This window comes from Thalia democratica, chromosome 3 (assembly GCF_965202585.1).
Source record: "Thalia democratica chromosome 3, ktThaDemo2.hap1.1, whole genome shotgun sequence".
NCBI classification, from domain to species: Eukaryota; Metazoa; Chordata; class Thaliacea; order Salpida; family Salpidae; genus Thalia; species Thalia democratica.
In genome coordinates this window covers 32,068,899-32,077,108 of record NC_139167.1, presented here as the reverse complement: position 1 = coordinate 32,077,108, position 8,210 = coordinate 32,068,899, and the positions used below count along the sequence as shown (strand labels likewise).

General features: G+C 23.2%; 1 pseudogene; it reads right to left on the bottom strand.

The window, feature by feature from the left end:
* Nucleotides 1-7,257: 7,257 nt before the first annotated feature.
* LOC145832198 (ubiquitin-conjugating enzyme E2 D1 pseudogene) lies at nt 7,258-7,916 on the bottom strand (annotated as a pseudogene).
* Nucleotides 7,917-8,210: the final 294 nt, after the last annotated feature.

Here is an 8,210-nt window from a genome sequence, read left to right as displayed (position 1 = left end):
AATGAAATAACTCATCAAAATTCATAGTATTATACTTCAGAAACAACTAAGCGTTTGCTTGTTTAAAGAGTGACGTCAGTAAAAGTTTTTACTTTAAGAATTGATGCATAATTTATTACTACGGATGTTTGTATCGTTACTTTTGAGATTTACAAAATACTATTTTTAACTACATAAAAATTTATTAAGATATTTGCTTATAGTTTTTAATATATATTTTTTTAATTATAATAAAATTACAAAACGAATAGAAATCTGTGGATTAATAGTTTTACAGTATGTTTAATGATTCTAAACTATGTATGTGACTGTTTTAACGAAAAGCTTTTAATTTTTTACTTTTATATAACAATTATTTATATCTTTATTTATTGTAATAATTCATATATTGTCTTTAATTTATCTCTTAAAAAGCAGTTTACAATAATTCAAATTAATACATTTAGAAGATTATCATTTTTGTAGTAGCCTAATAAAAAATACAAATTTTTAATTACTTAAAGTACAATCCGGTGGAGATATTTTTTCTTCTAAAAATATTAAAATATATATTTACTGTAAATTCAACATGCAGAAAACTTTTTGATTTACATTTTTTTTACAGTGTAAAGACAAAATTGTTTGACAGTACTTTTAATCTGAAATTAAATTTAATAAGCAAATATATTTACTTAGAAAATTTCTTATTTGAAAATTGTTTCGAGTCAAGTTGAGAAATTTTACAAATTCAATAAAATCACTTTTACTCGAAAGTAAAAGTAAAAACTTTTATATTTCAAAAACTTATAACTTTTTAAATTGCCATAATACTAGGTTTTTATTTGTTAATAGTTTGTTTAAAAAAAAAAGATAAAAAGAATTAGAAGTTTTCTAATTGTGTATTGCACTAATTAAAACTAATTATTTTTTTTTTGTTCAAAATATTTTATAACATTAAAGAAGTATATTTCAATACGTTTATAAAGTTATCAAATATATAAACAAACGTTATCAAAATCTTAAATTTAGATAAAAAAAAAAATAAAATTAAACATAAATTAAATTATTTAAATATACTTCTTGTCACAATAAAATAATTAGTGTTTTCATAAATAATTAAAATTTAAATTTACACTCACGACTATTTGTTAAATTTTTTACCACAGTAAATGCTTTAATTTTAAAAATACACTTGTTATTAAACATTTTTGAAGTTTTTTTCACCAGTATAAAATGTATTAGAATTAACTTAAAATCCATTTCTAACGCAAAATTATTATATTTTATTTTATGTAGTTTTTACGTAAGTAAAAATGATATTAGGAACTCAAATACAAACATTTATAAACTATAGAAAAAATTAAATTTTTTCTGTATCACAAGCACAATGCGTTTTACATAACAATAACAATTTTTTTTTAATGTTTAGTACACATTTACTTTTATGAATTAATCATTATTTTAATATCAAAAACATTAATTCCGCTATGTTTCGCAGGTTTAAAAACTAAAAATGCAACAAGAACACAGAAATTACTAAAGAAACTGTATTGTTCAGAAAGTAAAACTACACACTGATATTCGTGGTTTTTACTACTTACGTCAACACGATACTACTAATAGAAGTAGCAATAATTTTGCATTAATTTTTAAAATTTTGAAGTTGTTTTTTTTTGCGTTTAGTTTTTTGTTAATTTTTATCAATATATTTTTTTTATAACCACAAATAGCAATTTTAAATTTAAATCTTTCTTAGTTTTTGTTAATCAAGTAGATTCTAAATAAGCAAACATGTTTTTTTTTATTTTATTGGTCAATATACCTACAACATTACATAAAAATTTTATAACTTACACTAAAACATCTAATTTTGTTATATAACATTTTGTGATGTATGTAACTTTGCTGCAAAATGAATTCTAAAAGTATTTTTAGCTTTATAAAATTATTCATATCACAATTTTTTTTTTTTTTTTAAGACTTAAATATAGGTCTAAACCTAATAACTTCAAAGCTTAGATGGTTAAAATTAATTTTTTAAATTAACTTTAAATAAAACAAGTATTCAAGTTTGTTAAGCGAACATTTCTTATTGCTTTTAATAAATATTAGTTGTACTTACTACAACTTTTAAAATTTACACTTACTAAACAACAAAACTGTAAATAAGACTTTACAAAAAATTATCTTTAATTTATACTTGAAACTGAAGCGAATAATGTATTTTATTGCGTAAGCAAGATTTTATAACGCATTTTTTTTAAATTTTAGGTAGCGCTAAAAATGTTAGTAATTAAAACCATTCTATTTTTAATCATATATTTATAGAAACATCACCTTTAATTAAAATTTTGTAATTTTTCTTTTAAATACTTTTTGTGATTTCATTTTTTTTTTAGCTTTTTTAATTAACATTTTTTTGTTCCAGTTTAGATTATTTTTGTTTTACACAGGTTGATATAGTTTTGTATACTTTATTTTATTTATTTATCTTTTAGGTTTGTTAGTTCTAAGTATAAATTTTCAATTTTTTTGTACCAAATACATTCTACTTAAGTTTACTTATTTAAATTGAAGTACTTAAAGTTGGTTATAAATTTAAAAGTTTTAATAATTCATGACATATGTATTAGATTCCGTAACACTAAAATGCGTTTTACTGTAGTCACGATTTAGTAAGTTTCAGTAAAATATAGTGTGTTTTAATACTTTTTTTAATCAAGACTTTATAAGTTTAATATACTTAATTTGAAACAATTTTTTTTTTTTTTTAGATTTTTAAGTTATGTTTTAGTATAACTTAATTTCGCTCAGTCATTTAAGTCAAGTATTATTGGCTAATATAAAGAACTTCTTTAAAAATTTAACCTTATTTAATTTATGTTGCAGACTCAATTATTTTATATACATAAGACGCCACTTAAATGCTATATAAAAACTAATTTTCAGTTTAAATTGTGTGAAATTTAATTTAATTCAAGTTTGATTAACTCCATACAAAATCACAAACAACACGTTAATAAAGTAAAATAATCGTTATAACAAATTTTGTTTTTATTTATAACTTAATATTCTTCTGAGTTTTTCATAAACAATACTGCTTTTACATTTTAAATATTTTTTTAATAACTTAAGAAATATATCATAAACAAATATTATTAGGTTTTAAAAACTCTAAAGCTTACAAAAGCTTTGATTAACATATTCAATGTTTTAAAGCAAATAAGTTTTTATATTTAAAACTAAGTTATACCACCAAAATTGTATTTAATAGAAATTGTAGTAAATTTTTATCAGTATTAGACTTAATTTAAGCATTTAATAGATTAAAAATGTATTGGTTAGCTGTCATAACTTTAAACTGACAGTAATATAATCACTAGTTCTAGTTAATCAGAACATTTAGTTTTAAATATTATTATTTTATCAAGTAAATATTTTATGCACAGCTTAGTAGAATTCTTTCTTTTACAAGTTTTTTTTTACTTTTTTAAACGCGACAAAATTGCTTTAAATTTCAGTAAAGGTAAAGTATTTAAGTTTAAAGAAGTTCAAAGTTGTTAAACTTTTTAATTACTTTTATGCATTCTTTTTTTATAGTTTCAAATACAGTTTGTTAAAAACTACAGATTTCTGATTAATAAACCTATTATAAAGTTTCAAAATTTTTTTGAGAACTAGTTGGTAAATACAAATTGTAAGTTTTATTATTTTGATAGCAACAATCAACAAATTTTTTAATAATGATTTTTTTTTTTTATAAAACTTTGTAATAACATAAATTTGATATGCACTTTTTGTTAAGTACGCATTTAAAGACTAATTTAAAGTCTATAACAAATATGACATTTACTGTATTTATATAATTATTGTGTTACATTTTATACCCTTTTAAGTTAGATACTTTGTAATAGTTTTTACAGAAGGAAACTGATTGTATGAAAAACACAAGCCAATATACATATTTGTATATATTATATATGAATTAAGGTTAATGTTCAAACTTGAACTCCTTCTACAAAGCCCACTTGAAGGGTTTTTAAATAATTTATTGGAAAGGTACGATTTTAAAAGTACTAGTACATATGTTTCTTAAAGCTTTAATTTTTCATAAAGCTTTAATCACCAGCCAGTTAAATTCAAAATAAAAAGCAATGTAATAAACAAAGATAAAAAGTTATGCAAAAAAAAAACAGTTTGACGTAATATTGTGCATTACAAAAAATCAGTACAAAAATCGATCTTCCATCTAACTAATCAAACAACTAAAATTTAAAAAGACAACATTTAATTTACTATAAAATACTTCAAAATTTATTGTACTTTTCATATGGAGCTTTTTCATATGTCGACAAGACGATATGAATTCGCCTCTTTTATTTAAACAACCTTCCTTTTTTAACGCATACAAAACGGCTGTTGATTCTTTCAAGCACAGCCTACAAACAGGGTTATTACCATCTGCTATTGGCTGCGCTCTTTTTATAACCTCCCAAGTTAATCAATGTTTTTGCGCTTTAGGCCGCAAACATACTTCGAAAGCTCAGTCTCATTTTTGTACACACCACCTTTAATTTTTTTTTTATGGTTAGCATACCGTAATCTGAACTGAGTAGAGCTATATGTAGTAGAATATACTATATATTAATATCTTAATTTGTTTTGATTAAAAATTGTTACTTTTACTATACTGAGGAATCAATTAATATTTTATTTATATAAAATGTCATATGTAGTAAATGAAAGAGTAAAATTTAAAAGGGCATATCAATTTTAAGATAAACTCTTCTGTGAAAAAACTCCGGAAAGAAACTTAACGACTTAACTTTATTCACTTTCAGCTTTCTAAAAAAGTTATAACTGAACTAAAATATATATTCTATTTTAAATTTGGATCAAAAGCTTAGAATAATTTACGGAGCATTCTTTAAATAAAATTATGGTTACATATAATAAAATATAAAACAAACCTTAAAACCAAAGCTTTAGATTAGTTTTTGATTTTCTGTACAACTTTTCCAAAGTTTTTAAAAAATTTTGTGTGTTTTGTTCGAACTTCAGTATAGAATTCAGTAGTTTATATTTTTTGTCGACATAGTAGATTTTGAAACTAATTAAAAACCGTAACAAGAATTTAATAATATAGTACCATAAACACATATACAATTGTCTCTCACCAAAATTTTTCTAAAATAAAGCTACTTTTTAATACAACATTTACACTTATCACCTTTGTTTAGAGACATAAACTTTTTTAAAAATATGTCTATATGTATATAATTCATTTCACGTTTTCAAAGCTGCCGGTAACCACCTGCTGGGTGCTTATAAATGATATATTTTTGGTTTTAGCCTTACTTTTTTATGTAAAACTTTAATGGTATTTGTCAACATAAGTAGTTTATCGTAAGCATGTATAGTTACAAAACATACAACTTTAACTTTAAAATTTATTTATTTTAAATTGATACATTCCTTTTGTTTACAAGATTATAGCAGGTAAAGATTATTTAAAAGCTACTTTAATTATTACGAGCTCTCAAGAATAGCTTAATTTTCTCTACATTTTTTAACAAATAAGATAAATATTTGGTATTGGTATATTTGTAATCTATTCTTTGGCTAATTGATAGTGGTTTGACTGGGTGTGGGCAATATTGGCTTGGTTATGGTTTTTTTTTCTAAATTTGGGATTTAGTGTTACTGTTTTGTTTCAATTGACTATGTGGCTAAAAAAAGGTTTGCTTAGTTTTTATTTTACTTAACTAAATTTTAATATTGATTCATTTGTTAGATAAATAGCGTTTATTTTTACAGAGGTACAATATAGTATTTAAATATCTTTAATAATTTGAAATTTATTTATATATTAGATTATTAATATTATTATTTAGAAAAAAACAGCTGATTAGTCCATTATACAAGTAATAAATGTTTTTAAGTATGTACAGTATTATTTGGTAGTGTATCGAGTATTTTTTATTGTGATTTTTTTTTTAACTATATAACTATATAAAGAATTATCAAGTTTACTTTAAAAGTTATATTTTAGTTTGAAACTTATTTTTATGTAAAGTTTATTAGATATTTGTTTAGTTATTTTCAAAATATACTAGTACATTAAAAAGTATTTCTATTCTTAGGTAGATACTTACATTGCCTTAAGTTTTTACAGCAATTATAGCTATGAGAATAAGCAATCATAATTGAGCATTAACATATACTAGAATACTTTATTTTTTTTTTTAATTAAAATTAATAACATACTAAGAAAATTTACAGATGTTCTTAAAGTACAGTATAGTTTATAGTTTTTGTTTTATTCATATTTTTATATTTAGAGATCAGACATATGTTTTTTTTTTTTATTTTTTTTTTGCTGCATTTCTACGACTTTTCCTTTTTTGTTAACATGGAACTTTAAGAATATTATTGCATTTTTCGTTGTTGTTCTTGTAAAAAGAGCAACAAGAAAAATGTGAACGTACATGATCGTAATAATTGAAATCTAGTGGGAGGATACGGTGTGGTGACCATGGTAGACTATGGTTTATATTTAAATAAACTATTAAATAATATAATATAAATATTTGCAGAAATGGGTATAAAAAACAGTGCATACCAATCTTATCTTTTAATGTTTTTTATTTATCGAGTTAATTTAAATAATAGTCTTAAAAAATTAAAAAAAAAATTAACAAAATTATTGATCTTTTGTTGATCTTAAGTTTCTTTTTTATTATTTGAACTAAAACTTCTTAAAAATAGTTATAAAAAAAATGGTTTGAGGCTCGATGACCGTAAGGTCTTTCTCCACACCAATCCATTCACCATAGTTGTAAGCTTTCACATTTTTCTTTCTTCCTTTCTTAAAATGTGAAGATTTTAGTTTTCTACTAATTTAAACATATACACAATATTTTTAACTTTTTGCAAAATGTATTACTAAAAAACATGCCAGTTACAATTCAACTTTATTTTGTCCGATAATGTTAATAATTTTTATATTCGTTTTTTTTTTTTCAAAGCCTTGTTTTTATACATGTTTTACCATTTTACGTTATAGAATTTATTTTACTAGCATTAATAAAAAAGTTAAAGAAAAACTTAAAGATAATTAAATCATTGTGATATAAATAGAAACAATGTATTGTTTTGATTAAACTTTATTACATCTAAATACTACTGAACTTAAAAACATAAAATATTCTATACTACATTACATGTTATAAAATACAAATGTTCAAATAAGTCACAGTACTTCGTTCAATGGAGCTACTAAAAGTCACCTTCTTCAGTTGCGTACTTCTTTGTCCATTCCCTGCAAACTCTGTCGTGTTCTTCGCGATTATTGACGTACTGAGATGCTATTTCTGGCACAAGACAATCATCGGGGTTGCAATCGGTGAAAAAGGATTGAATTGACAGCAAAACTTTTTCTATGGTCATAGCCGGGACCCATTGAGAACGAAGTAAATTTAAACTGATATAACCATCGCTATTAATATTGCAATGGTATATTTTGGTCTTAAAAGTAACTTTTGGTGGCCTGAACGGGTAATTAGCCGGAAAAATCAAGTCTAAAATGAAGGTTCCGCCTTCGTAAGAAGTTCCTGGAGGTCCTTGAATAATAGCTTCTCATTCAAACAAGTTGTCTTCTTTTAAGTAAGCGCTTATGTAACCTGGAGAGCTTAAATTAATCTCTTTCAGCTCTTTTTGAAGTCTTTTTGATGCAAAGGTAGTTTCCTGATCGTCGTCCTCATCTACAGAAGCCTTCTTGAAGTTTTTGCGTTTTACCGATATATTGTAAACATCTAAAGACGATAAACTTTGCTGAGCATTGACATAATTGCTCTTAGTTTTACGATCAGAAATTTTTACTTTCAACCTTTTCACACCATGACTGTATTCGATTTGTTTATTTGTCCGGATGACATAATAATCAATATTTAAACAAATGCTGCATAATTTATAAAACTAATAGTTTGCATTATAAACTATTTGAAAAATATAGAGAGTTTATGTACTCAGTGTTAAAAAAAATCTAAATCATATTGTTTTATAAATAAAAACGAGGAAAAAACAACAAGGAAAAAACACAATGCCTAAGCCTGGACTTTTGTATGCCGTGAGACCAGCTCAAGTTAAAACAAGGTTTGATCATACCTTATTGGATTACCATAAAATAAGCGTTTAATAGACTAAAACTTATTTCTAACATACGTCAGTCA